Source organism: Oncorhynchus gorbuscha, linkage group LG03 (assembly GCF_021184085.1).
Source record: "Oncorhynchus gorbuscha isolate QuinsamMale2020 ecotype Even-year linkage group LG03, OgorEven_v1.0, whole genome shotgun sequence".
Classification (NCBI taxonomy): Eukaryota; Metazoa; Chordata; class Actinopteri; order Salmoniformes; family Salmonidae; genus Oncorhynchus; species Oncorhynchus gorbuscha.
In genome coordinates, this window is record NC_060175.1 from 108,041,480 (window position 1) to 108,066,505 (window position 25,026).

Here is a 25,026-nt window from a genome sequence, read left to right on the forward strand (position 1 = left end):
AATTGGTATTGTGTTTGCTTAGCATGCTATAGGTAGTGGGATCGATGCCCGCATTCCCCAAAAACACATTTTTTTGTGGATCCAAGAAAGCTGCAGTTCACACTTCATGCAGCCTTGTCTTACGACAACCTACTGTCATGTAGCAATGACAAGCAACTTTAATGTAACACTGATGTCAAAATGTCAGATGAAAAAGCAAGACATTACTTACTTTCAGAGGAGCAGCGTAGCACACACCATTGAGGCCCACAAACAAAGCTGTGGAAAGTTTCCTTGAAGCCAGAGCATAAAGAAAGAACAAATACAGATGCCGAAACCCAGGATCGAACCAGGGACCTTTAGATCTTCAGTCTAACGCTCTCCCAACTGAGCTATTCCGGCAATTAACTCAACATAATTCTGTGGCACCCTTGACAATTCACATGCATGTGACTCATAATTTTGACACTCAAAATGTACATAATAGCCAGTATGGGGATCGAACCCATGACCTTGGCGTTATTAGCAGCACACTCTAACCAACTGAGCTAACCATCCATTTGCTATTTTGCTCAATTGTTGAAATGCACCGAGCCTCTGCAAGTGCTGGCACGTCAACAAACAAGTCCACCAACAGCATAGCCTGACAAGACTGGAACCTCTTGGTTGCTTCTTGCGGAAATTCCAAATGGCTGGGGAATTAGCTCAAATGCTTTGTACGCGTGAGGTAGTGGGATCGATGCCCACATTGTCCAAAAGCACATTGTTTTATGGATCCAAGAAAACTCCAGTTCACACTTCATGCAGCCTTGTCTTACGACAACCTACTGTCATGTAAACAATGACAAGAAACTGTCATGTAACAATGACAAGAAACTCTCATGTAACACTGATGTCACAATGTCAGATGAAAAAGAAAGACATTACTTACTTTCAGAGAGCAGCGTATCACACACTCTAACCAACTGAGCTAACCGGCCGCTGGCTACAGAGCACAATTGTTGAGATGCACCGAGCCTCTGCAAGTGCTGGAGCGCAAACTAACAAGTCCACCAACAGCATAGCCTGACAAGACTGGACACTATTGGTTGCTCCTTGTGGCAATTCCAAACAGCTGGGGATTTGATCAATTGGTATTGTGTTTGCTTAGCATGCTATAGGTAGTGGGATCGATGCCCGCATTCCCCAAAAACACATTTTTTTGTGGATCCAAGGAAGCTGCAGTTCACACTTCATGCAGCCTTGTCTTACGACAACCTACTGTCATGTAGCAATGACAAGCAACTTTAATGTAACACTGATGTCAAAATGTGAGATGAAAAAGCAAGACATTACTTACTTTCAGAGGAGCAGCGTAGCACACACCATTGAGGCCCACAAACAAAGCTGTGGAAAGTTTCCTTGAAGCCAGAGCATAAAGAAAGAACAAATACAGATGCCGAAACCCAGGATCAAACCAGGGACCTTCAGATCTTCAGTCTAACGCTCTCCCAAACTGAGCTATTCCGGCAATTCACTCAACATAATTCTGTGGCACCCTTGACAATTCACATGCATGTGACTCATAATTTTGACACTCAAAATGTACATAATAGCCAGTATGGGGATCGAACCCATGACCTTGGCGTTATTAGCACCACACTCTAACCAACTGAGCTAACCGGCCATTTGCTATTTTGCTCAATTGTTGAAATGCACCGAGCCTCTGCAAGTGCTGGCACGTCAACAAACAAGTCCACCAACAGCATAGCCTGACAAGACTGGACCCTCTTGGTTGCTTCTTGCGGAAATTCCAAACGGCTGGGGAATTAGCTCAAATGCTTTGCACGCGTGAGGTAGTGGGATCGATGCCCACATTCTCCAAAAGCACATTGTTTTATGGATCCAAGAAAACTCCAGTTCACACTTCATGCAGCCTTGTCTTACGACAACCTACTGTCATGTAAACAATGACAAGAAACTGTCATGTAACAATGACAAGAAACTCTCATGTAACACTGATGTCACAATGTCAGATGAAAAAGAAAGACATTACTTACTTTCAGAGAGCAGCGTATCACACACTCTAACCAACTGAGCTAACCGGCCGCTGGCTACAGAGCACAATTGTTGAGATGCACCGAGCCTCTGCAAGTGCTGGAGCGCAAACTAACAAGTCCACCAACAGCATAGCCTGACAAGACTGGACACTCTTGGTTGCTCCTTGTGGCAATTCCAAACAGCTGGGGAATTTGATCAATTGGTATTGTGTTTGCTTAGCATGCTATAGGTAGTGGGATCGATGCCCGCATTCCCAAAAAACACATTTTTTTGTGAATCCAAGAAAGCTGCAGTTCACACTTCATGCAGCCTTGTCTTACGACAACCTACTGTCATGTAGCAATGACAAGCAACTTTAATGTAACACTGATGTCAAAATGTCAGATGAAAAAGCAAGACATGACTTACTTTCAGAGGAGCAGCGTAGCACACACCATTGAGGCCCTTAAACAAAGCTTTGGAAAGTTTCCTTGAAGCCAGAGCATAAAGAAAGAACAAATACAGATGTCAAAACCCAGGATCGAACCAGGGACCTTTAGATCTTCAGTCTAGCACTCTCCCAAATGAGCTATTCCGGCAATTCAATCAACATAATTCTGTGGCACCCTTGACAATTCACATGCATGTGACTCATAATTTTGACACTCAAAATGTACATAATAGCCAGTATGGGGATCGAACCCATGACCTTGGCGTTATTAGCACCACACTCTAACCAACTGAGCTAACCGGCCATTTGCTATTTTGCTCAATTGTTGAAATGCACCGAGCCTCTGCAAGTGCTGGCACGTCAACAAACAAGTCCACCAACAGCATAGCCTGACAAGACTGGACCCTCTTGGTTGCTTCTTGCGGAAATTCCAAACGGCTGGGGAATTAGCTCAAATGCTTTGCACGCGTGAGGTAGTGGGATCGATGCCCACATTCTCCAAAAGCACATTGTTTTATGGATCCAAGAAAACTCCAGTTCACACTTCATGCAGCCTTGTCTTACGACAACCTACTGTCATGTAAACAATGACAAGAAACTGTCATGTAACAATGACAAGAAACTCTCATGTAACACTGATGTCACAATGTCAGATGAAAAAGAAAGACATTACTTACTTTCAGAGAGCAGCGTATCACACACTCTAACCAACTGAGCTAACCGGCCGCTGGCTACAGAGCACAATTGTTGAGATGCACCGAGCCTCTGCAAGTGCTGGAGCGCAAACTAACAAGTCCACCAACAGCATAGCCTGACAAGACTGGACACTCTTGGTTGCTCCTTGTGGCAATTCCAAACAGCTGGGGAATTTGATCAATTGGTATTGTGTTTGCTTAGCATGCTATAGGTAGTGGGATCGATGCCCGCATTCCCCAAAAACACATTTTTTATGGATCCAAGAAAGCTGCAGTTCACACTTCATGCAGCCTTGTCTTACGACAACCTACTGTCATGTAGCAATGACAAGCAACTTTAATGTAACACTGATGTCAAAATGTCAGATGAAAAAGCAAGACATTACTTACTTTCAGAGGAGCAGCGTAGCACACACCATTGAGGCCCACAAACAAAGCTGTGGAAAGTTTCCTTGAAGCCAGAGCATAAAGAAAGAACAAATACAGATGCCGAAACCCGGGATCGAACCAGGGACCTTTAGATCTTCAGTCTAACGCTCTCCCAACTGAGCTATTCCGGCAATTCACTCAACATAATTCTGTGGCACCCTTGACAATTCACATGCATGTGACTCATAATTTTGACACTCAAAATGTACATAATAGCCAGTATGGGGATCGAACCCATGACCTTGGCGTTATTAGCACCACACTCTAACCAACTGAGCTAACCGGCCATTTGCTATTTTGCTCAATTGTTGAAATGCACCGAGCCTCTGCAAGTGCTGGCACGTCAACAAACAAGTCCACCAACAGCATAGCCTGACAAGACTGGACCCTCTTGGTTGCTTCTTGCGGAAATTCCAAACGGCTGGGAATTAGCTCAAATGCTTTGCACGCGTGAGGTAGTGGGATCGATGCCCACATTCTCCAAAAGCACATTGTTTTATGGATCCAAGAAAACTCCAGTTCACACTTCATGCAGCCTTGTCTTACGACAACCTACTGTCATGTAAACAATGACAAGAAACTGTCATGTAACAATGACAAGAAACTCTCATGTAACACTGATGTCACAATGTCAGATGAAAAAGAAAGACATTACTTACTTTCAGAGAGCAGCGTATCACACACTCTAACCAACTGAGCTAACCGGCCGCTGGCTACAGAGCACAATTGTTGAGATGCACCGAGCCTCTGCAAGTGCTGGAGCGCAAACTAACAAGTCCACCAACAGCATAGCCTGACAAGACTGGACACTCTTGGTTGCTCCTTGTGGCAATTCCAAACAGCTGGGGAATTTGATCAATTGGTGTTGTGTTTGCTTAGCATGCTATAGGTAGTGGGATCGATGCCCGCATTCCCCAAAAACACATTTTTTATGGATCCAAGAAAGCTGCAGTTCACACTTCATGCAGCCTTGTCTTACGACAACCTACTGTCATGTAGCAATGACAAGCAACTTTAATGTAACACTGATGTCAAAATGTCAGATGAAAAAGCAAGACATTACTTACTTTCAGAGGAGCAGCGTAGCACACACCATTGAGGCCCACAAACAAAGCTGTGGAAAGTTTCCTTGAAGCCAGAGCATAAAGAAAGAACAAATACAGATGCCAAAACCCGGGATCAAACCAGGGACCTTTAGATCTTCAGTCTAACTCTCCCAACTGAGCTATTCCGGCAATTCACTCAACATAATTCTGTGGCACCCTTGACAATTCACATGCATGTGACTCATAATTTTGACACTCAAAATGTACATAATAGCCAGTATGGGGATCGAACCCATGACCTTGGCGTTATTAGCACCACACTCTAACCAACTGAGCTAACCGGCCATTTGCTATTTTGCTCAATTGTTGAAATGCACCGAGCCTCTGCAAGTGCTGGCACGTCAACAAACAAGTCCACCAACAGCATAGCCTGACAAGACTGGACCCTCTTGGTTGCTTCTTGCGGAAATTCCAAACGGCTGGGGAATTAGCTCAAATGCTTTGCACGCGTGAGGTAGTGGGATCGATGCCCACATTCTCCAAAAGCACATTGTTTTATGGATCCAAGAAAACTCCAGTTCACACTTCATGCAGCCTTGTCTTACGACAACCTACTGTCATGTAGCAATGACAAGCAACTTTAATGTAACACTGATGTCAAAATGTCAGATGAAAAAGCAAGACATTACTTACTTTCAGAGAGCAGCGTATCACACACTCTAACCAACTGAGCTAACCGGCCGCTGGCTACAGAGCACAATTGTTGAGATGCACCGAGCCTCTGCAAGTGCTGGAGCGCAAACTAACAAGTCCACCAACAGCATAGCCTGACAAGACTGGACACTCTTGGTTGCTCCTTGTGGCAATTCCAAACAGCTGGGGAATTTGATCAATTGGTATTGTGTTTGCTTAGCATGCTATAGGTAGTGGGATCGATGCCGCATTCCCCAAAAACACATTTTTTATGGATCCAAGAAAGCTGCAGTTCACACTTCATGCAGCCTTGTCTTACGACAACCTACTGTCATGTAGCAATGACAAGCAACTTTAATGTAACACTGATGTCAAAATGTCAGATGAAAAAGCAAGACATTACTTACTTTCAGAGGAGCAGCGTAGCACACACCATTGAGGCCCACAAACAAAGCTGTGGAAAGTTTCCTTGAAGCCAGAGCATAAAGAAAGAACAAATACAGATGCCGAAACCCAGGATCGAACCAGGGACCTTTAGATCTTCAGTCTAACGCTCTCCCAACTGAGCTATTCCGGCAATTCACTCAACATAATTCTGTGGCACCCTTGACAATTCACATGCATGTGACTCATAATTTTGACACTCAAAATGTACATAATAGCCAGTATGGGGATCGAACCCATGACCTTGGCGTTATTAGCACCACACTCTAACCAACTGAGCTAACCGGCCATTTGCTATTTTGCTCAATTGTTGAAATGCACCGAGCCTCTGCAAGTGCTGGCACGTCAACAAACAAGTCCACCAACAGCATAGCCTGACAAGACTGGACCCTCTTGGTTGCTTCTTGCGGAAATTCCAAACGGCTGGGGAATTAGCTCAAATGCTTTGCACGCGTGAGGTAGTGGGATCGATGCCCACATTCTCCAAAAGCACATTGTTTTATGGATCCAAGAAAACTCCAGTTCACACTTCATGCAGCCTTGTCTTACGACAACCTACTGTCATGTAAACAATGACAAGAAACTGTCATGTAACAATGACAAGAAACTCTCATGTAACACTGATGTCACAATGTCAGATGAAAAAGAAAGACATTACTTACTTTCAGAGAGCAGCGTATCACACACTCTAACCAACTGAGCTAACCGGCCGCTGGCTACAGAGCACAATTGTTGAGATGCACCGAGCCTCTGCAAGTGCTGGAGCGCAAACTAACAAGTCCACCAACAGCATAGCCTGACAAGACTGGACACTCTTGGTTGCTCCTTGTGGCAATTCCAAACAGCTGGGGAATTTGATCAATTGGTATTGTGTTTGCTTAGCATGCTATAGGTAGTGGGATCGATGCCCGCATTCCCCAAAAACACATTTTTTATGGATCCAAGAAAACTGCAGTTCACACTTCATGCAGCCTTGTCTTACGACAACCTACTGTCATGTAGCAATGACAAGCAACTTTAATGTAACACTGATGTCAAAATGTCAGATGAAAAAGCAAGACATTACTTACTTTCAGAGGAGCAGCGTAGCACACACCATTGAGGCCCACAAACAAAGCTGTGGAAAGTTTCCTTGAAGCCAGAGCATAAAGAAAGAACAAATACAGATGCCGAAACCCAGGATCAAACCAGGGACCTTTAGATCTTCAGTCTAACGCTCTCCCAACTGAGCTATTCCGGCAATTCACTCAACATAATTCTGTGGCACCCTTGACAATTCACATGCATGTGACTCATAATTTTGACACTCAAAATGTACATAATAGCCAGTATGGGGATCGAACCCATGACCTTGGCGTTATTAGCACCACACTCTAACCAACTGAGCTAACCGGCCATTTGCTATTTTGCTCAATTGTTGAAATGCACCGAGCCTCTGCAAGTGCTGGCACGTCAACAAACAAGTCCACCAACAGCATAGCCTGACAAGACTGGACCCTCTTGGTTGCTTCTTGCGGAAATTCCAAACGGCTGGGGAATTAGCTCAAATGCTTTGCACGCGTGAGGTAGTGGGATCGATGCCCACATTCTCCAAAAGCACATTGTTTTATGGATCCAAGAAAACTCCAGTTCACACTTCATGCAGCCTTGTCTTACGACAACCTACTGTCATGTAAACAATGACAAGAAACTGATGTAACAATGACAAGAAACTCTCATGTAACACTGATGTCACAATGTCAGATGAAAAAGAAAGACATTACTTACTTTCAGAGAGCAGCGTATCACACACTCTAACCAACTGAGCTAACCGGCCGCTGGCTACAGAGCACAATTGTTGAGATGCACCGAGCCTCTGCAAGTGCTGGAGCGCAAACTAACAAGTCCACCAACAGCATAGCCTGACAAGACTGGACACTCTTGGTTGCTCCTTGTGGCAATTCCAAACAGCTGGGGAATTTGATCAATTGGTATTGTGTTTGCTTAGCATGCTATAGGTAGTGGGATCGATGCCCGCATTCCCAAAAACACATTTTTTATGGATCCAAGAAAACTGCAGTTCACACTTCATGCAGCCTTGTCTTACGACAACCTACTGTCATGTAGCAATGACAAGCAACTTTAATGTAACACTGATGTCAAAATGTCAGATGAAAAAGCAAGACATTACTTACTTTCAGAGGAGCAGCGTAGCACACACCATTGAGGCCCACAAACAAAGCTGTGGAAAGTTTCCTTGAAGCCAGAGCATAAAGAAAGAACAAATACAGATGTCAAAACCCAGATCGAACCAGGGACCTTTAGATCTTCAGTCTAACGCTCCCAACTGAGCTATTCCGGCAATTCACTCAACATAATTCTGTGGCACCCTTGACAATTCACATGCATGTGACTCATAATTTTGACACTCAAAATGTACATAATAGCCAGTATGGGGATCGAACCCATGACCTTGGCGTTATTAGCACCACACTCTAACCAACTGAGCTAACCGGCCATTTGCTATTTTGCTCAATTGTTGAAATGCACCGAGCCTCTGCAAGTGCTGGCACGTCAACAAACAAGTCCACCAACAGCATAGCCTGACAAGACTGGACCCTCTTGGTTGCTTCTTGCGGAAATTCCAAATGGCTGGGGAATTAGCTCAAATGCTTTGCACGCGTGAGGTAGTGGGATCGATGCCCACATTCTCCAAAAGCACATTGTTTTATGGATCCAAGAAAACTCCAGTTCACACTTCATGCAGCCTTGTCTTACGACAACCTACTGTCATGTAAACAATGACAAGAAACTGTCATGTAACAATGACAAGAAACTCTCATGTAACACTGATGTCACAATGTCAGATGAAAAAGAAAGACATTACTTACTTTCAGAGAGCAGCGTATCACACACTCTAACCAACTGAGCTAACCGGCCGCTGGCTACAGAGCACAATTGTTGAGATGCACCGAGCCTCTGCAAGTGCTGGAGCGCAAACTAACAAGTCCACCAACAGCATAGCCTGACAAGACTGGACACTCTTGGTTGCTCCTTGTGGCAATTCCAAACAGCTGGGGAATTTGATCAATTGGTATTGTGTTTGCTTAGCATGCTATAGGTAGTGGGATCGATGCCCGCATTCCCCAAAAACACATTTTTTATGGATCCAAGAAAACTGCAGTTCACACTTCATGCAGCCTTGTCTTACGACAACCTACTGTCATGTAGCAATGACAAGCAACTTTAATGTAACACTGATGTCAAAATGTCAGATGAAAAAGCAAGACATTACTTACTTCAGAGGAGCAGCGTAGCACACACCATTGAGGCCCACAAACAAAGCTGTGGAAAGTTTCCTTGAAGCCAGAGCATAAAGAAAGAACAAATACAGATGCCGAAACCCAGGATCGAACCAGGGACCTTTAGATCTTCAGTCTAACGCTCTCCCAACTGAGCTATTCCGGCAAATCACTCAACATAATTCTGTGGCACCCTTGACAATTCACATGCATGTGACTCATAATTTTGACACTCAAAATGTACATAATAGCCAGTATGGGGATCGAACCCATGACCTTGGCGTTATTAGCACCACACTCTAACCAACTGAGCTAACCGGCCATTTGCTATTTTGCTCAATTGTTGAAATGCACCGAGCCTCTGCAAGTGCTGGCACGTCAACAAACAAGTCCACCAACAGCATAGCCTGACAAGACTGGACCCTCTTGGTTGCTTCTTGCGGAAATTCCAAACGGCTGGGGAATTAGCTCAAATGCTTTGCACGCGTGAGGTAGTGGGATCGATGCCCACATTCTCCAAAAGCACATTGTTTTATGGATCCAAGAAAACTCCAGTTCACACTTCATGCAGCCTTGTCTTACGACAACCTACTGTCATGTAAACAATGACAAGAAACTGTCATGTAACAATGACAAGAAACTCTCATGTAACACTGATGTCACAATGTCAGATGAAAAAGAAAGACATTACTTACTTTCAGAGAGCAGCGTATCACACACTCTAACCAACTGAGCTAACCGGCCGCTGGCTACAGAGCACAATTGTTGAGATGCACCGAGCCTCTGCAAGTGCTGGAGCGCAAACTAACAAGTCCACCAACAGCATAGCCTGACAAGACTGGACACTCTTGGTTGCTCCTTGTGGCAATTCCAAACAGCTGGGGAATTTGATCAATTGGTATTGTGTTTGCTTAGCATGCTATAGGTAGTGGGATCGATGCCCGCATTCCCAAAAACACATTTTTTTATGGATCCAAGAAAACTGCAGTTCACACTTCATGCAGCCTTGTCTTACGACAACCTACTGTCATGTAGCAATGACAAGCAACTTTAATGTAACACTGATGTCAAAATGTCAGATGAAAAAGCAAGACATTACTTACTTTCAGAGGAGCAGCGTAGCACACACCATTGAGGCCCACAAACAAAGCTGTGGAAAGTTTCCTTGAAGCCAGAGCATAAAGAAAGAACAAATACAGATGTCAAAACCGGGATCAAACCAGGGACCTTTAGATCTTCAGTCTAACGCTCTCCCAACTGAGCTATTCCGGCAATTCACTCAACATAATTCTGTGGCACCCTTGACAATTCACATGCATGTGACTCATAATTTTGACACTCAAAATGTACATAATAGCCAGTATGGGGATCGAACCCATGACCTTGGCGTTATTAGCACCACACTCTAACCAACTGAGCTAACCGGCCATTTGCTATTTTGCTCAATTGTTGAAATGCACCGAGCCTCTGCAAGTGCTGGCACGTCAACAAACAAGTCCACCAACAGCATAGCCTGACAAGACTGGACCCTCTTGGTTGCTTCTTGCGGAAATTCCAAACGGCTGGGGAATTAGCTCAAATGCTTTGCACGCGTGAGGTAGTGGGATCGATGCCCACATTCTCCAAAAGCACATTGTTTTATGGATCCAAGAAAACTCCAGTTCACACTTCATGCAGCCTTGTCTTACGACAACCTACTGTCATGTAAACAATGACAAGAAACTTCATGTAACAATGACAAGAAACTCTCATGTAACACTGATGTCACAATGTCAGATGAAAAAGAAAGACATTACTTACTTTCAGAGAGCAGCGTATCACACACTCTAACCAACTGAGCTAACCGGCCGCTGGCTACAGAGCACAATTGTTGAGATGCACCGAGCCTCTGCAAGTGCTGGAGCGCAAACTAACAAGTCCACCAACAGCATAGCCTGACAAGACTGGACACTCTTGGTTGCTCCTTGTGGCAATTCCAAACAGCTGGGGAATTTGATCAATTGGTATTGTGTTTGCTTAGCATGCTATAGGTAGTGGGATCGATGCCCGCATTCCCCAAAAACACATTTTTTATGGATCCAAGAAAGCTGCAGTTCACACTTCATGCAGCCTTGTCTTACGACAACATACTGTCATGTAGCAATGACAAGCAACTTTAATGTAACACTGATGTCAAAATGTCAGATGAAAAAGCAAGACATTACTTACTTTCAGAGGAGCAGCGTAGCACACACCATTGAGGCCCACAAACAAAGCTGTGGAAAGTTTCCTTGAAGCCAGAGCATAAAGAAAGAACAAATACAGATGCAAACCCAGGATCGAACCAGGGACCTTTAGATCTTCAGTCTAAAACTCTCCCAACTGAGCTATTCCGGCAATTCACTCAACTTAATTCTGTGGCACCCTTGACAATTCACATGCATGTGACTCATAATTTTGACACTCAAAATGTACATAATAGCCAGTATGGGGATCGAACCCATGACCTTGGCGTTATTAGCACCACACTCTAACCAACTGAGCTAACCATCCATTTGCTATTTTGCTCAATTGTTGAAATGCACCGAGCCTCTGCAAGTGCTGGCACGTCAACAAACAAGTCCACCAACAGCATAGCCTGACAAGACTGGACCCTCTTGGTTGCTTCTTGCGGAAATTCCAAACGGCTGGGGAATTAGCTCAAATGCTTTGCACGCGTGAGGTAGTGGGATCGATGCCCACATTCTCCAAAAGCACATTGTTTTATGGATCCAAGAAAACTCCAGTTCACACTTCATGCAGCCTTGTCTTACGACAACCTACTGTCATGTAAACAATGACAAGAAACTGTCATGTAACAATGACAAGAAACTCTCATGTAACACTGATGTCACAATGTCAGATGAAAAAGAAAGACATTACTTACTTTCAGAGAGCAGCGTATCACACACTCTAACCAACTGAGCTAACCGGCCGCTGGCTACAGAGCACAATTGTTGAGATGCACCGAGCCTCTGCAAGTGCTGGAGCGCAAACTAACAAGTCCACCAACAGCATAGCCTGACAAGACTGGACACTCTTGGTTGCTCCTTGTGGCAATTCCAAACAGCTGGGGAATTTGATCAATTGGTATTGTGTTTGCTTAGCATGCTATAGGTAGTGGGATCGATGCCCGCATTCCCCAAAAACACATTTTTTATGGATCCAAGAAAACTCCAGTTCACACTTCATGCAGCCTTGTCTTACGACAACCTACTGTCATGTAGCAATGACAAGCAACTTTAATGTAACACTGATGTCAAAATGTCAGATGAAAAAGCAAGACATTACTTACTTTCAGAGGAGCAGCGTAGCACACACCATTGAGGCCCACAAACAAAGCTGTGGAAAGTTTCCTTGAAGCCAGAGCATAAAGAAAGAACAAATACAGATGCCGAAACCCAGGATCAAACCAGGGACCTTTAGATCTTCAGTCTAACGCTCTCCCAACTGAGCTATTCCGGCAATTCACTCAACATAATTCTGTGGCACCCTTGACAATTCACATGCATGTGACTCATAATTTTGACACTCAAAATGTACATAATAGCCAGTATGGGGATCGAACCCATGACCTTGGCGTTATTAGCACCACACTCTAACCAACTGAGCTAACCGGCCATTTGCTATTTTGCTCAATTGTTGAAATGCACCGAGCCTCTGCAAGTGCTGGCACGTCAACAAACAAGTCCACCAACAGCATAGCCTGACAAGACTGGACCCTCTTGGTTGCTTCTTGCGGAAATTCCAAACGGCTGGGGAATTAGCTCAAATGCTTTGCACGCGTGAGGTAGTGGGATCGATGCCCACATTCTCCAAAAGCACATTGTTTTATGGATCCAAGAAAACTCCAGTTCACACTTCATGCAGCCTTGTCTTAAGACAACCTACTGTCATGTAAACAATGACAAGAAACTGTCATGTAACAATGACAAGAAACTCTCATGTAACACTGATGTCACAATGTCAGATGAAAAAGAAAGACATTACTTACTTTCAGAGAGCAGCGTATCACACACTCTAACCAACTGAGCTAACCGGCCGCTGGCTACAGAGCACAATTGTTGAGATGCACCGAGCCTCTGCAAGTGCTGGAGCGCAAACTAACAAGTCCACCAACAGCATAGCCTGACAAGACTGGACACTCTTGGTTGCTCCTTGTGGCAATTCCAAACAGCTGGGGAATTTGATCAATTGGTATTGTGTTTGCTTAGCATGCTATAGGTAGTGGGATCGATGCCCGCATTCCCCAAAAACACATTTTTTATGGATCCAAGAAAACTCTGCAGTTCACACTTCATGCAGCCTTGTCTTACGACAACCTACTGTCATGTAGCAATGACAAGCAACTTTAATGTAACACTGATGTCAAAATGTCAGATGAAAAAGCAAGACATTACTTACTTTCAGAGGAGCAGCGTAGCACACACCATTGAGGCCCACAAACAAAGCTGTGGAAAGTTTCCTTGAAGCCAGAGCATAAAGAAAGAACAAATACAGATGCCGAAACCCAGGATCGAACCAGGGACCTTTAGATCTTCAGTCTAAAACTCTCCCAACTGAGCTATTCCGGCAATTAAACCAAAATAATTCTGTGGCACCCTTGACAATTCACATGCATGTGACTCATAATTTTGACACTCAAATTGTACATAATAGCCAGTATGGGGATCAAACCCATGACCTTGGCGTTATTAGCACCACACTCTAACCAACTGAGCTAACCATCCATTTGCTATTTTGCTCAATTGTTGAAATGCACCGAGCCTCTGCAAGTGCTGGCACGTCAACAAACAAGTCCACCAACAGCATAGCCTGACAAGACTGGACCCTCTTGGTTGCTTCTTGCGGAAATTCCAAACGGCTGGGGAATTAGCTCAAATGCTTTGCACGCGTGAGGTAGTGGGATCGATGCCCACATTCTCCAAAAGCACATTGTTTTATGGATCCAAGAAAACTCCAGTTCACACTTCATGCAGCCTTGTCTTACGACAACCTACTGTCATGTAAACAATGACAAGAAACTGTCATGTAACAATGACAAGAAACTCTCATGTAACACTGATGTCACAATGTCAGATGAAAAAGAAAGACATTACTTACTTTCAGAGAGCAGCGTATCACACACTCTAACCAACTGAGCTAACCGGCCGCTGGCTACAGAGCACAATTGTTGAGATGCACCGAGCCTCTGCAAGTGCTGGAGCGCAAACTAACAAGTCCACCAACAGCATAGCCTGACAAGACTGGACACTCTTGGTTGCTCCTTGTGGCAATTCCAAACAGCTGGGGAATTTGATCAATTGGTATTGTGTTTGCTTAGCATGCTATAGGTAGTGGGATCGATGCCCGCATTCCCCAAAAACACATTTTTTTATGGATCCAAGAAAACTGCAGTTCACACTTCATGCAGCCTTGTCTTACGACAACCTACTGTCATGTAGCAATGACAAGCAACTTTAATGTAACACTGATGTCAAAATGTCAGATGAAAAAGCAAGACATTACTTACTTTCAGAGGAGCAGCGTAGCACACACCATTGAGGCCCACAAACAAAGCTGTGGAAAGTTTCCTTGAAGCCAGAGCATAAAGAAAGAACAAATACAGATGCCGAAAACCGGGATCGAACCAGGGACCTTTAGATCTTCAGTCTAACGCTCTCCCAACTGAGCTATTCCGGCAATTAACTCAACATAATTCTGTGGCACCCTTGACAATTCACATGCATGTGACTCATAATTTTGACACTCAAAATGTACATAATAGCCAGTATGGGGATCGAACCCATGACCTTGGCGTTATTAGCACCACACTCTAACCAACTGAGCTAACCGGCCATTTGCTATTTTGCTCAATTGTTGAAATGCACCGAGCCTCTGCAAGTGCTGGCACGTCAACAAACAAGTCCACCAACAGCATAGCCTGACAAGACTGGACCCTCTTGGTTGCTTCTTGCGGAAATTCCAAACGGCTGGGGAATTAGCTCAAATGCTTTGCACGCGTGAGGTAGTGGGATCGATGCCCACATTCTCCAAAAGCACATTGTTTTATGGATCCAAGAAAACTCCAGTTCACACTTCATGCAGCCTTGTCTTACGACAACCTACTGTCATGTAAACAATGACAAGAAACTGTCATGTAACAATGACAAGAAACTCTCATGTAACACTGATGTCACAATGTCAGATGAAAAAGAAAGACATTACTTACTTTCAGAGAGCAGCGTATCACACACTCTAACCAACTGAGCTAACCGGCCGCTGGCTACAGAGCACAATTGTTGAGATGCACCGAGCCTCTGCAAGTGCTGGAGCGCAAACTAACAAGTCCACCAACAGCATAGCCTGACAAGACTGGACACTCTTGGTTGCTCCTTGTGGCAATTCCAAACAGCTGGGGAATTTGATCAATTGGTATTGTGTTTGCTTAGCATGCTATAGGTAGTGGGATCGATGCCCGCATTCCCCAAAAACACATTTTTTTATGGATCCAAGAAAGCTGCAGTTCACACTTCATGCAGCCTTGTCTTACGACAACCTACTGTCATGTAGCAATGACAAGCAACTTTAATGTAACACTGATGTCAAAATGTCAGATGAAAAAGCAAGACATTACTTACTTTCAGAGGAGCAGCGTAGCACACACCATTGAGGCCCACAAACAAAGCTGTGGAAAGTTTCCTTGAAGCCAGAGCATAAAGAAAGAACAAATACAGATGCCGAAACCCAGGATCGAACCAGGGACCTTTAGATCTTCAGTCTAACGCTCTCCCAACTGAGCTATTCCGGCAATTCACTCAAAATAATTCTGTGGCACCCTTGACAATTCACATGCATGTGACTCATAATTTTGACACTCAAAATGTACATAATAGCCAGTATGGGGATCGAACCCATGACCTTGGCGTTATTAGCACCACACTCTAACCAACTGAGCTAACCATCCATTTGCTATTTTGCTCAATTGTTGAAATGCACCGAGCCTCTGCAAGTGCTGGCACGTCAACAAACAAGTCCACCAACAGCATAGCCTGACAAGACTGGACCCTCTTGGTTGCTTCTTGCGGAAATTCCAAACGGCTGGGGAATTAGCTCAAATGCTTTGCACGCGTGAGGTAGTGGGATCGATGCCCACATTCTCCAAAAGCACATTGTTTTATGGATCCAAGAAAACTCCAGTTCACACTTCATGCAGCCTTGTCTTACGACAACCTACTGTCATGTAAACAATGACAAGAAACTGTCATGTAACAATGACAAGAAACTCTCATGTAACACTGATGTCACAATGTCAGATGAAAAAGAAAGACATTACTTACTTTCAGAGAGCAGCGTATCACACACTCTAACCAACTGAGCTAACCGGCCGCTGGCTACAGAGCACAATTGTTGAGATGCACCGAGCCTCTGCAAGTGCTGGAGCGCAAACTAACAAGTCCACCAACAGCATAGCCTGACAAGACTGGACACTCTTGGTTGCTCCTTGTGGCAATTCCAAACAGCTGGGGAATTTGATCAATTGGTATTGTGTTTGCTTAGCATGCTATAGGTAGTGGGATCGATGCCCGCATTCCCCAAAAACACATTTTTTATGGATCCAAGAAAACTGCAGTTCACACTTCATGCAGCCTTGTCTTACGACAACCTACTGTCATGTAGCAATGACAAGCAACTTTAATGTAACACTGATGTCAAAATGTCAGATGAAAAAGCAAGACATTACTTACTTTCAGAGGAGCAGCGTAGCACACACCATTGAGGCCCACAAACAAAGCTGTGGAAAGTTTCCTTGAAGCCAGAGCATAAAGAAAGAACAAATACAGATGCAAAACCGGGATCGAACCAGGGACCTTTAGATCTTCAGTCTAACGCTCTCCCAACTGAGCTATTCCGGCAATTCACTCAACATAATTCTGTGGCACCCTTGACAATTCACATGCATGTGACTCATAATTTTGACACTCAAAATGTACATAATAGCCAGTATGGGGATCGAACCCATGACCTTGGCGTTATTAGCACCACACTCTAACCAACTGAGCTAACCAACTGAGCTATTTGCTATTTTGCTCAATTGTTGAAATGCACCGAGCCTCTGCAAGTGCTGGCACTTCAACAAACAAGTCCAACAACAGCATAGCCTGACAAGACTGGACCCTCTTGGTTGCTTCTTGCGGAAATTCCAAACGGCTGGGGAATTAGCTCAAATGCTTTGCACGCGTGAGGTAGTGGGATCGATGCCCACATTCTCCAAAAGCACATTGTTTTATGGATCCAAGAAAACTCCAGTTCACACTTCATGCAGCCTTGTCTTACGACAACCTACTGTCATGTAGCAATGACAAGCAACTTTAATGTAACACTGATGTCAAAATGTCAGATGAAAAAGCAAGACATTACTTACTTTCAGAGGAGCAGCGTAGCACACACCATTGAGGCCCACAAACAAAGCTGTGGAAAGTTTCCTTGAAGCCAGAGCATAAAGAAAGAACAAATACAGATGCCAAAACCCAGGATCGAACCAGGGACCTTTAGATCTTCAGTCTAACGCTCTCCCAACTGAGCTATTCCGGCAATTCACTCAACATAATTCTGTGGCACCCTTGACAATTCACATGCATGTGACTCATAATTTTGACACTCAAAATGTACATAATAGCCAGTATGGGGATCGAACCCATGACCTTGGCGTTATTAGCACCACACTCTAACCAACTGAGCTAACCGGCCATTTGCTATTTTGCTCAATTGTTGAAATGCACCGAGCCTCTGCAAGTGCTGGCACGTCAACAAACAAGTCCACCAACAGCATAGCCTGACAAGACTGGACCCTCTTGGTTGCTTCTTGCGGAAATTCCAAACGGCTGGGGAATTAGCTCAAATGCTTTGCACGCGTGAGGTAGTGGGATCGATGCCCACATTCTCCAAAAGCACATTGTTTTATGGATCCAAGAAAACTCCAGTTCACACTTCATGCAGCCTTGTCTTACGACAACCTACTGTCATGTAAACAATGACAAGAAACTGTCATGTAACAATGACAAGAAACTCTCATGTAACACTGATGTCACAATGTCAGATGAAAAAGAAAGACATTACTTACTTTCAGAGAGCAGCGTATCACACACTCTAACCAACTGAGCTAACCGGCCGCTGGCTACAGAGCACAATTGTTGAGATGCACCGAGCCTCTGCAAGTGCTGGAGCGCAAACTAACAAGTCCACCAACAGCATAGCCTGACAAGACTGGACACTCTTGGTTGCTCCTTGTGGCAATTCCAAACAGCTGGGGAATTTGATCAATTGGTATTGTGTTTGCTTAGCATGCTATAGGTAGTGGGATCGATGCCCGCATTCCCCAAAAACACATTTTTTTATGGATCCAAGAAAGCTGCAGTTCACACTTCATGCAGCCTTGTCTTACGACAACCTACTGTCATGTAGCAATGACAAGCAACTTTAATGTAACACTGATGTCAAAATGTCAGATGAAAAAGCAAGACGTTACTTACTTTCAGAGGAGCAGCATAGCACACACCATTGAGGCCCACAAACAAAGCTGTGGAAAGTTTCCTTGAAGCCAGAGCATAAAGAAAGAACAAATACCGAACCCCCGGATCGAACCAGGGACCTTTAGATCTTCAGTCTAAAACTCTCCCAACTGAGCTATTCCGGCAATTCACTCAACATAATTCTGTGGCACCCTTGACAATTCACATGCATGTGACTCATAATTTTGACACTCAAATTGTACATAATAGCCAGTATGGGGATCAAACCCATGAACTTGGTGTTATTAGCAGCACACTCTAACCAACTGAGCTAACCATCCATTTGCTATTTTGCTCAATTGTTGAAATGCACCGAGCCTCTGCAAGTGCTGGCACGTCAACAAACAAGTCCACCAACAGCATAGCCTGACAAGACTGGAACCTCTTGGTTGCTTCTTGCGGAAATTCCAAATGGCTGGGGAATTAGCTCAAATGCTTTGTACGCGTGAGGTAGTGGGATCGATGCCCACATTGTCCAAAAGCACATTGTTTTATGGATCCAAGAAAACTCCAGTTCACACTTCATGCAGCCTTGTCTTACGACAACCTACTGTCATGTAAACAATGACAAGCAACTTTCATGTAACACTGACTGCCCGTTCCATGATCTTTCGCCATCAAAAACCAACTGACAACTCCATTTGTCCTCCTCCCAGAGCGCAAGAACCTTGGCGTGATCCTGACAAACAAAGCTAACATGCAAGTGGCTTCCTGATGCTCACAACAAACAGAGTCCCCTGCCTCACACAACAGCCTAATCCAGGCACTTGTCAAGACTGGATTACTGCAATCTTTGGCTGGGCTCCCTGCCTGTGCCATTAAACCCCTTCAACTCATCCAGAATAATTGGGGTGTTCAACCTTCCCAAGTTCTCTCACGTCACCCCGCTCCTCCGTTCTCTCCATGGCTTCCAGTTGAAGCTCGCATCCGCTAGCTAAAACACATTGTTTTAAGACCATGGTGCTTGCCTACGGAGCTGTAGGGGACCAACTGAGTACCTCCATTTCTGATCAGGCCCTAACCCAAAAAGGGCACTGCGTTCATCCACCTCTGGCCTGCTCGCCTCCCTACCAAGGAAGTCCACCAACAGCAAGCCCAGTCAAAACTGTTCACTCTTGGCCCCCAATGGTGGAAAAACTCCCTTGGCTGCCAGGACATTAGTCAATCACCACCTTCCGGAGACACCTGAAACCCCACATCTTTAAGGAATACCTAGGATGGTTAAGTAATCCCTCTCAAGAAAACTCCAAGTTTTAGATGCACTATTGTTAAGTCCCACTGGATGTCAAACCAATTTGTCATGTATAACAATGACAAATGTAAATGTAATGTAAATGTAATGACAAGAAACTCTCATGTAACACTGATGTCACAATGTCAGATGAAAAAGAAAGACATTACTTACTTTCAGAGAGCAGCGTATCACACACTCTAACCAACTGAGCTAACCGGCCGCTGGCTACAGAGCACAATTGTTGAGATGCACCGAGCCTCTGCAAGTGCTGGAGCGCAAACTAACAAGTCCACCAACAGCATAGCCTGACAAGACTGGACACGCTTGGTTGCTCCTTGTGACAATTCCAAACAGCTGGGGAATTTGATCAATTGGTATTGTGTTTGCTTAGCATGCTATAGGTAGTGGGATCGATGCCCGCATTCCCCAAAACACATTTTTTATGGATCCAAGAAAACTGCAGTTCACACTTCATGCAGCCTTGTCTTACGACAACCTACTGTCATGTAGCAATGACAAGCAACTTTAATGTAACACTGATGTCAAAATGTCAGATGAAAAAGCAAGACATTACTTACTTTCAGAGGAGCAGCGTAGCACACACCATTGAGGCCCACAAACAAAGCTGTGGAAAGTTTCCTTGAAGCCAGAGCATAAAGAAAGAACAAATACAGATGCCGAAACCCAGGATCAAACCAGGGACCTTTAGATCTTCAGTCTAACGCTCTCCCAACTGAGCTATTCCGGCAATTCACTCAACATAATTCTGTGGCACCCTTGACAATTCACATGCATGTGACTCATAATTTTGACACTCAAAATGTACATAATAGCCAGTATGGGGATCGAACCCATGACCTTGGCGTTATTAGCACCACACTCTAACCAACTGAGCTAACCGGCCATTTGCTATTTTGCTCAATTGTTGAAATGCACCGAGCCTCTGCAAGTGCTGGCACGTCAACAAACAAGTCCACCAACAGCATAGCCTGACAAGACTGGACCCTCTTGGTTGCTTCTTGCGGAAATTCCAAATGGCTGGGGAATTAGCTCAAATGCTTTGCACGCGTGAGGTAGTGGGATCGATGCCCACATTCTCCAAAAGCACATTGTTTTATGGATCCAAGAAAACTCCAGTTCACACTTCATGCAGCCTTGTCTTACGACAACCTACTGTCATGTAAACAATGACAAGAAACTGTCATGTAACAATGACAAGAAACTCTCATGTAACACTGATGTCACAATGTCAGATGAAAAAGAAAGACATTACTTACTTTCAGAGAGCAGCGTATCACACACTCTAACCAACTGAGCTAACCGGCCGCTGGCTACAGAGCACAATTGTTGAGATGCACCGAGCCTCTGCAAGTGCTGGAGCGCAAACTAACAAGTCCACCAACAGCATAGCCTGACAAGACTGGACACTCTTGGTTGCTCCTTGTGGCAATTCCAAACAGCTGGGGAATTTGATCAATTGGTATTGTGTTTGCTTAGCATGCTATAGGTAGTGGGATCGATGCCCGCATTCCCCAAAAACACATTTTTTATGGATCCAAGAAAGCTGCAGTTCACACTTCATGCAGCCTTGTCTTACGACAACCTACTGTCATGTAGCAATGACAAGCAACTTTAATGTAACACTGATGTCAAAATGTCAGATGAAAAAGCAAGACATTACTTACTTTCAGAGGAGCAGCGTAGCACACACCATTGAGGCCCACAAACAAAGCTGTGGAAAGTTTCCTTGAAGCCAGAGCATAAAGAAAGAACAAATACAGATGCCGAAACCCAGGATCAAACCAGGGACCTTTAGATCTTCAGTCTAACGCTCTCCCAACTGAGCTATTCCGGCAAATCACTCAACATAATTCTGTGGCACCCTTGACAATTCACATGCATGTGACTCATAATTTTGACACTCAAAATGTACATAATAGCCAGTATGGGGATCGAACCCATGACCTTGGCGTTATTAGCACCACACTCTAACCAACTGAGCTAACCGGCCATTTGCTATTTTGCTCAATTGTTGAAATGCACCGAGCCTCTGCAAGTGCTGGCACGTCAACAAACAAGTCCACCAACAGCATAGCCTGACAAGACTGGACCCTCTTGGTTGCTTCTTGCGGAAATTCCAAACGGCTGGGGAATTAGCTCAAATGCTTTGCACGCGTGAGGTAGTGGGATCGATGCCCACATTCTCCAAAAGCACATTGTTTTATGGATCCAAGAAAACTCCAGTTCACACTTCATGCAGCCTTGTCTTAAGACAACCTACTGTCATGTAAACAATGACAAGAAACTGTCATGTAACAATGACAAGAAACTCTCATGTAACACTGATGTCAAAATGTCAGATGAAAAAGAAAGACATTACTTACTTTCAGAGAGCAGCGTATCACACACTCTAACCAACTGAGCTAACCGGCCGCTGGCTACAGAGCACAATTGTTGAGATGCACCGAGCCTCTGCAAGTGCTGGAGCGCAAACTAACAAGTCCACCAACAGCATAGCCTGACAAGACTGGACACTCTTGGTTGCTCCTTGTGGCAATTCCAAACAGCTGGGGAATTTGATCAATTGGTATTGTGTTTGCTTAGCATGCTATAGGTAGTGGGATCGATGCCCGCATTCCCCAAAAACACATTTTTTTATGGATCCAAGAAAGCTGCAGTTCACACTTCATGCAGCCTTGTCTTACGACAACCTACTGTCATGTAGCAATGACAAGCAACTTTAATGTAACACTGATGTCAAAATGTCAGATGAAAAAGCAAGACATTACTTACTTTCAGAGGAGCAGCGTAGCACACACCATTGAGGCCCACAAACAAAGCTGTGGAAAGTTTCCTTGAAGCCAGAGCATAAAGAAAGAACAAATACAGATGCCGAAACCCGGGATCGAACCAGGGACCTTTAGATCTTCAGTCTAACGCTCTCCCAACTGAGCTATTCCGGCAATTCACTCAACATAATTCTGTGGCACCCTTGACAATTCACATGCATGTGACTCATAATTTTGACACTCAAAATGTACATAATAGCCAGTATGGGGATCGAACCCATGACCTTGGCGTTATTAGCACCACACTCTAACCAACTGAGCTAACCGGCCATTTGCTATTTTACTCAATTGTTGAAATGCACCAAGCCTCTGCAAGTGCTGGCACATCAACAAACAAGTCCACCAACAGCATAGCCTGACAAGACTGGACCCTCTTGGTTGCTTCTTGCGGAAATTCCAAACGGCTGGGGAATTAGCTCAAATGCTTTGCACGCGTGAGGTAGTGGGATCGATGCCCACATTCTCCAAAAGCACATTGTTATATGGATCCAAGAAAACTCCAGTTCACACTTCATGCAGCCTTGTCTTACGACAACCTACTGTCATGTAAACAATGACAAGAAACTGTCATGTAACAATGACAAGAAACTCTCATGTAACACTGATGTCACAATGTCAGATGAAAAAGAAAGACATTACTTACTTTCAGAGAGCAGCGTATCACACACTCTAACCAACTGAGCTAACCGGCCGCTGGCTACAGAGCACAATTGTTGAGATGCACCGAGCCTCTGCAAGTGCTGGAGCGCAAACTAACAAGTCCACCAACAGCATAGCCTGACAAGACTGGACACTCTTGGTTGCTCCTTGTGGCAATTCCAAACAGCTGGGGAATTTGATCAATTGGTATTGTGTTTGCTTAGCATGCTATAGGTAGTGGGATCGATGCCCGCATTCCCCAAAAACACATTTTTTTATGGATCCAAGAAAGCTGCAGTTCACACTTCATGCAGCCTTGTCTTACGACAACCTACTGTCATGTAGCAATGACAAGCAACTTTAATGTAACACTGATGTCAAAATGTCAGATGAAAAAGCAAGACATTACTTACTTTCAGAGGAGCAGCGTAGCACACACCATTGAGGCCCACAAACAAAGCTGTGGAAAGTTTCCTTGAAGCCAGAGCATAAAGAAAGAACAAATACAGATGCCGAACCCGGGATCGAACCAGGGACCTTTAGATCTTCAGTCTAAAACTCTCCCAACTGAGCTATTCCGGCAATTCAAACCAATAATTCTGTGGCACCCTTGACAATTCACATGCATGTGACTCATAATTTTGACACTCAAATTGTACATAATAGCCAGTATGGGGATCAAACCCATGAACTTGGTGTTATTAGCAGCACACTCTAACCAACTGAGCTAACCATCCATTTGCTATTTTGCTCAATTGTTGAAATGCACCAAGCCTCTGCAAGTGCTGGCACGTCAACAAACAAGTCCACCAACAGCATAGCCTGACAAGACTGGACCCTCTTGGTTGCTTCTTGCGGAAATTCCAAATGGCTGGGGAATTAGCTCAAATGCTTTGTACGCGTGAGTTAGTGGGATCGATGCCCACATTCTCCAAAAGCACATTGTTTTATGGATCCAAGAAAACTCCAGTTCACACTTCATGCAGCCTTGTCTTACGACAACCTACTGTCATGTAAACAATGACAAGAAACTCTCATGTAACACTGATGTCACAATGTCAGATGAAAAAGAAAGACATTACTTACTTTCAGAGAGCAGCGTATCACACACTCTAACCAACTGAGCTAACCGGCCGCTGGCTACAGAGCACAATTGTTGAGATGCACCGAGCCTCTGCAAGTGCTGGAGCGCAAACTAACAAGTCCACCAACAGCATAGCCTGACAAGACTGGACACTCTTGGTTGCTCCTTGTGGCAATTCCAAACAGCTGGGGAATTTGATCAATTGGTATTGTGTTTGCTTAGCATGCTATAGGTAGTGGGATCGATGCCCGCATTCCCCAAAAACACATTTTTTTGTGGATCCAAGAAAGCTGCAGTTCACACTTCATGCAGCCTTGTCTTACGACAACCTACTGTCATGTAGCAATGACAAGCAACTTTAATGTAACACTGATGTCAAAATGTGAGATGAAAAAGCAAGACTTTACTTACTTTCAGAGGAGCAGCGTAGCACACACCATTGAGGCCCACAAACAAAGCTGTGGAAAGTTTCCTTGAAGCCAGAACATAAAGAAAGAACAAATACAGATGCCGAAGCCCAGGATCGAACAAGGGACCATTAGATCTTCAGTCTAAAACTCTCCCAACTGAGCTATTCCGGCAATTAAACCAACATAATTCTGTGGCACCCTTGA

At 44.4% G+C, this 25,026-nt stretch overlaps 41 non-coding genes across 41 annotated transcripts; all 41 read right to left on the bottom strand.

Annotated features, from left to right (window-relative positions):
• Positions 1–308: 308 nt before the first annotated feature.
• On the bottom strand, positions 309–381 carry trnaf-gaa. Its single transcript has one exon. It is a non-coding gene; the product is annotated as a tRNA-Phe (tRNA).
• An 82-nt stretch (positions 382–463) lies between these two features.
• Positions 464–537, bottom strand: trnai-aau. Its single transcript has one exon. It is a non-coding gene; the product is annotated as a tRNA-Ile (tRNA).
• Positions 538–1,415: 878 nt separating this feature from the next.
• On the bottom strand, positions 1,416–1,489 carry trnaf-gaa. Its single transcript has one exon. It is a non-coding gene; the product is annotated as a tRNA-Phe (tRNA).
• An 82-nt stretch (positions 1,490–1,571) lies between these two features.
• Positions 1,572–1,645, bottom strand: trnai-aau. The gene has a single exon. It is a non-coding gene; the product is annotated as a tRNA-Ile (tRNA).
• Positions 1,646–2,524: 879 nt separating this feature from the next.
• trnaf-gaa lies at positions 2,525–2,597 on the bottom strand. The gene has a single exon. It is a non-coding gene; the product is annotated as a tRNA-Phe (tRNA).
• An 82-nt stretch (positions 2,598–2,679) lies between these two features.
• trnai-aau lies at positions 2,680–2,753 on the bottom strand. The gene has a single exon. It is a non-coding gene; the product is annotated as a tRNA-Ile (tRNA).
• An 878-nt stretch (positions 2,754–3,631) lies between these two features.
• On the bottom strand, positions 3,632–3,704 carry trnaf-gaa. The gene has a single exon. It is a non-coding gene; the product is annotated as a tRNA-Phe (tRNA).
• An 82-nt stretch (positions 3,705–3,786) lies between these two features.
• trnai-aau lies at positions 3,787–3,860 on the bottom strand. Its single transcript has one exon. It is a non-coding gene; the product is annotated as a tRNA-Ile (tRNA).
• An 877-nt stretch (positions 3,861–4,737) lies between these two features.
• On the bottom strand, positions 4,738–4,808 carry trnaf-gaa. Its single transcript has one exon. It is a non-coding gene; the product is annotated as a tRNA-Phe (tRNA).
• Positions 4,809–4,890: 82 nt separating this feature from the next.
• trnai-aau lies at positions 4,891–4,964 on the bottom strand. Its single transcript has one exon. It is a non-coding gene; the product is annotated as a tRNA-Ile (tRNA).
• Positions 4,965–5,816: 852 nt separating this feature from the next.
• trnaf-gaa lies at positions 5,817–5,889 on the bottom strand. Its single transcript has one exon. It is a non-coding gene; the product is annotated as a tRNA-Phe (tRNA).
• An 82-nt stretch (positions 5,890–5,971) lies between these two features.
• On the bottom strand, positions 5,972–6,045 carry trnai-aau. The gene has a single exon. It is a non-coding gene; the product is annotated as a tRNA-Ile (tRNA).
• Positions 6,046–6,923: 878 nt separating this feature from the next.
• On the bottom strand, positions 6,924–6,996 carry trnaf-gaa. The gene has a single exon. It is a non-coding gene; the product is annotated as a tRNA-Phe (tRNA).
• An 82-nt stretch (positions 6,997–7,078) lies between these two features.
• trnai-aau lies at positions 7,079–7,152 on the bottom strand. The gene has a single exon. It is a non-coding gene; the product is annotated as a tRNA-Ile (tRNA).
• A 1,027-nt stretch (positions 7,153–8,179) lies between these two features.
• On the bottom strand, positions 8,180–8,253 carry trnai-aau. The gene has a single exon. It is a non-coding gene; the product is annotated as a tRNA-Ile (tRNA).
• An 877-nt stretch (positions 8,254–9,130) lies between these two features.
• On the bottom strand, positions 9,131–9,203 carry trnaf-gaa. Its single transcript has one exon. It is a non-coding gene; the product is annotated as a tRNA-Phe (tRNA).
• An 82-nt stretch (positions 9,204–9,285) lies between these two features.
• Positions 9,286–9,359, bottom strand: trnai-aau. The gene has a single exon. It is a non-coding gene; the product is annotated as a tRNA-Ile (tRNA).
• An 878-nt stretch (positions 9,360–10,237) lies between these two features.
• On the bottom strand, positions 10,238–10,309 carry trnaf-gaa. The gene has a single exon. It is a non-coding gene; the product is annotated as a tRNA-Phe (tRNA).
• Positions 10,310–10,391: 82 nt separating this feature from the next.
• On the bottom strand, positions 10,392–10,465 carry trnai-aau. Its single transcript has one exon. It is a non-coding gene; the product is annotated as a tRNA-Ile (tRNA).
• A 1,030-nt stretch (positions 10,466–11,495) lies between these two features.
• On the bottom strand, positions 11,496–11,569 carry trnai-aau. The gene has a single exon. It is a non-coding gene; the product is annotated as a tRNA-Ile (tRNA).
• Positions 11,570–12,447: 878 nt separating this feature from the next.
• Positions 12,448–12,520, bottom strand: trnaf-gaa. Its single transcript has one exon. It is a non-coding gene; the product is annotated as a tRNA-Phe (tRNA).
• Positions 12,521–12,602: 82 nt separating this feature from the next.
• On the bottom strand, positions 12,603–12,676 carry trnai-aau. The gene has a single exon. It is a non-coding gene; the product is annotated as a tRNA-Ile (tRNA).
• An 880-nt stretch (positions 12,677–13,556) lies between these two features.
• On the bottom strand, positions 13,557–13,629 carry trnaf-gaa. Its single transcript has one exon. It is a non-coding gene; the product is annotated as a tRNA-Phe (tRNA).
• Positions 13,630–13,711: 82 nt separating this feature from the next.
• On the bottom strand, positions 13,712–13,785 carry trnai-aau. The gene has a single exon. It is a non-coding gene; the product is annotated as a tRNA-Ile (tRNA).
• Positions 13,786–14,664: 879 nt separating this feature from the next.
• On the bottom strand, positions 14,665–14,737 carry trnaf-gaa. Its single transcript has one exon. It is a non-coding gene; the product is annotated as a tRNA-Phe (tRNA).
• Positions 14,738–14,819: 82 nt separating this feature from the next.
• trnai-aau lies at positions 14,820–14,893 on the bottom strand. Its single transcript has one exon. It is a non-coding gene; the product is annotated as a tRNA-Ile (tRNA).
• An 879-nt stretch (positions 14,894–15,772) lies between these two features.
• On the bottom strand, positions 15,773–15,845 carry trnaf-gaa. The gene has a single exon. It is a non-coding gene; the product is annotated as a tRNA-Phe (tRNA).
• An 82-nt stretch (positions 15,846–15,927) lies between these two features.
• On the bottom strand, positions 15,928–16,001 carry trnai-aau. Its single transcript has one exon. It is a non-coding gene; the product is annotated as a tRNA-Ile (tRNA).
• An 877-nt stretch (positions 16,002–16,878) lies between these two features.
• trnaf-gaa lies at positions 16,879–16,951 on the bottom strand. Its single transcript has one exon. It is a non-coding gene; the product is annotated as a tRNA-Phe (tRNA).
• An 81-nt stretch (positions 16,952–17,032) lies between these two features.
• Positions 17,033–17,106, bottom strand: trnai-aau. The gene has a single exon. It is a non-coding gene; the product is annotated as a tRNA-Ile (tRNA).
• Positions 17,107–17,556: 450 nt separating this feature from the next.
• trnaf-gaa lies at positions 17,557–17,629 on the bottom strand. Its single transcript has one exon. It is a non-coding gene; the product is annotated as a tRNA-Phe (tRNA).
• Positions 17,630–17,711: 82 nt separating this feature from the next.
• Positions 17,712–17,785, bottom strand: trnai-aau. The gene has a single exon. It is a non-coding gene; the product is annotated as a tRNA-Ile (tRNA).
• Positions 17,786–18,658: 873 nt separating this feature from the next.
• Positions 18,659–18,731, bottom strand: trnaf-gaa. The gene has a single exon. It is a non-coding gene; the product is annotated as a tRNA-Phe (tRNA).
• Positions 18,732–20,515: 1,784 nt separating this feature from the next.
• Positions 20,516–20,588, bottom strand: trnaf-gaa. The gene has a single exon. It is a non-coding gene; the product is annotated as a tRNA-Phe (tRNA).
• An 82-nt stretch (positions 20,589–20,670) lies between these two features.
• trnai-aau lies at positions 20,671–20,744 on the bottom strand. Its single transcript has one exon. It is a non-coding gene; the product is annotated as a tRNA-Ile (tRNA).
• Positions 20,745–21,622: 878 nt separating this feature from the next.
• On the bottom strand, positions 21,623–21,695 carry trnaf-gaa. The gene has a single exon. It is a non-coding gene; the product is annotated as a tRNA-Phe (tRNA).
• An 82-nt stretch (positions 21,696–21,777) lies between these two features.
• Positions 21,778–21,851, bottom strand: trnai-aau. Its single transcript has one exon. It is a non-coding gene; the product is annotated as a tRNA-Ile (tRNA).
• An 879-nt stretch (positions 21,852–22,730) lies between these two features.
• Positions 22,731–22,803, bottom strand: trnaf-gaa. The gene has a single exon. It is a non-coding gene; the product is annotated as a tRNA-Phe (tRNA).
• Positions 22,804–22,885: 82 nt separating this feature from the next.
• On the bottom strand, positions 22,886–22,959 carry trnai-aau. Its single transcript has one exon. It is a non-coding gene; the product is annotated as a tRNA-Ile (tRNA).
• An 878-nt stretch (positions 22,960–23,837) lies between these two features.
• On the bottom strand, positions 23,838–23,911 carry trnaf-gaa. The gene has a single exon. It is a non-coding gene; the product is annotated as a tRNA-Phe (tRNA).
• A 1,009-nt stretch (positions 23,912–24,920) lies between these two features.
• Positions 24,921–24,993, bottom strand: trnaf-gaa. The gene has a single exon. It is a non-coding gene; the product is annotated as a tRNA-Phe (tRNA).
• Positions 24,994–25,026: the final 33 nt, after the last annotated feature.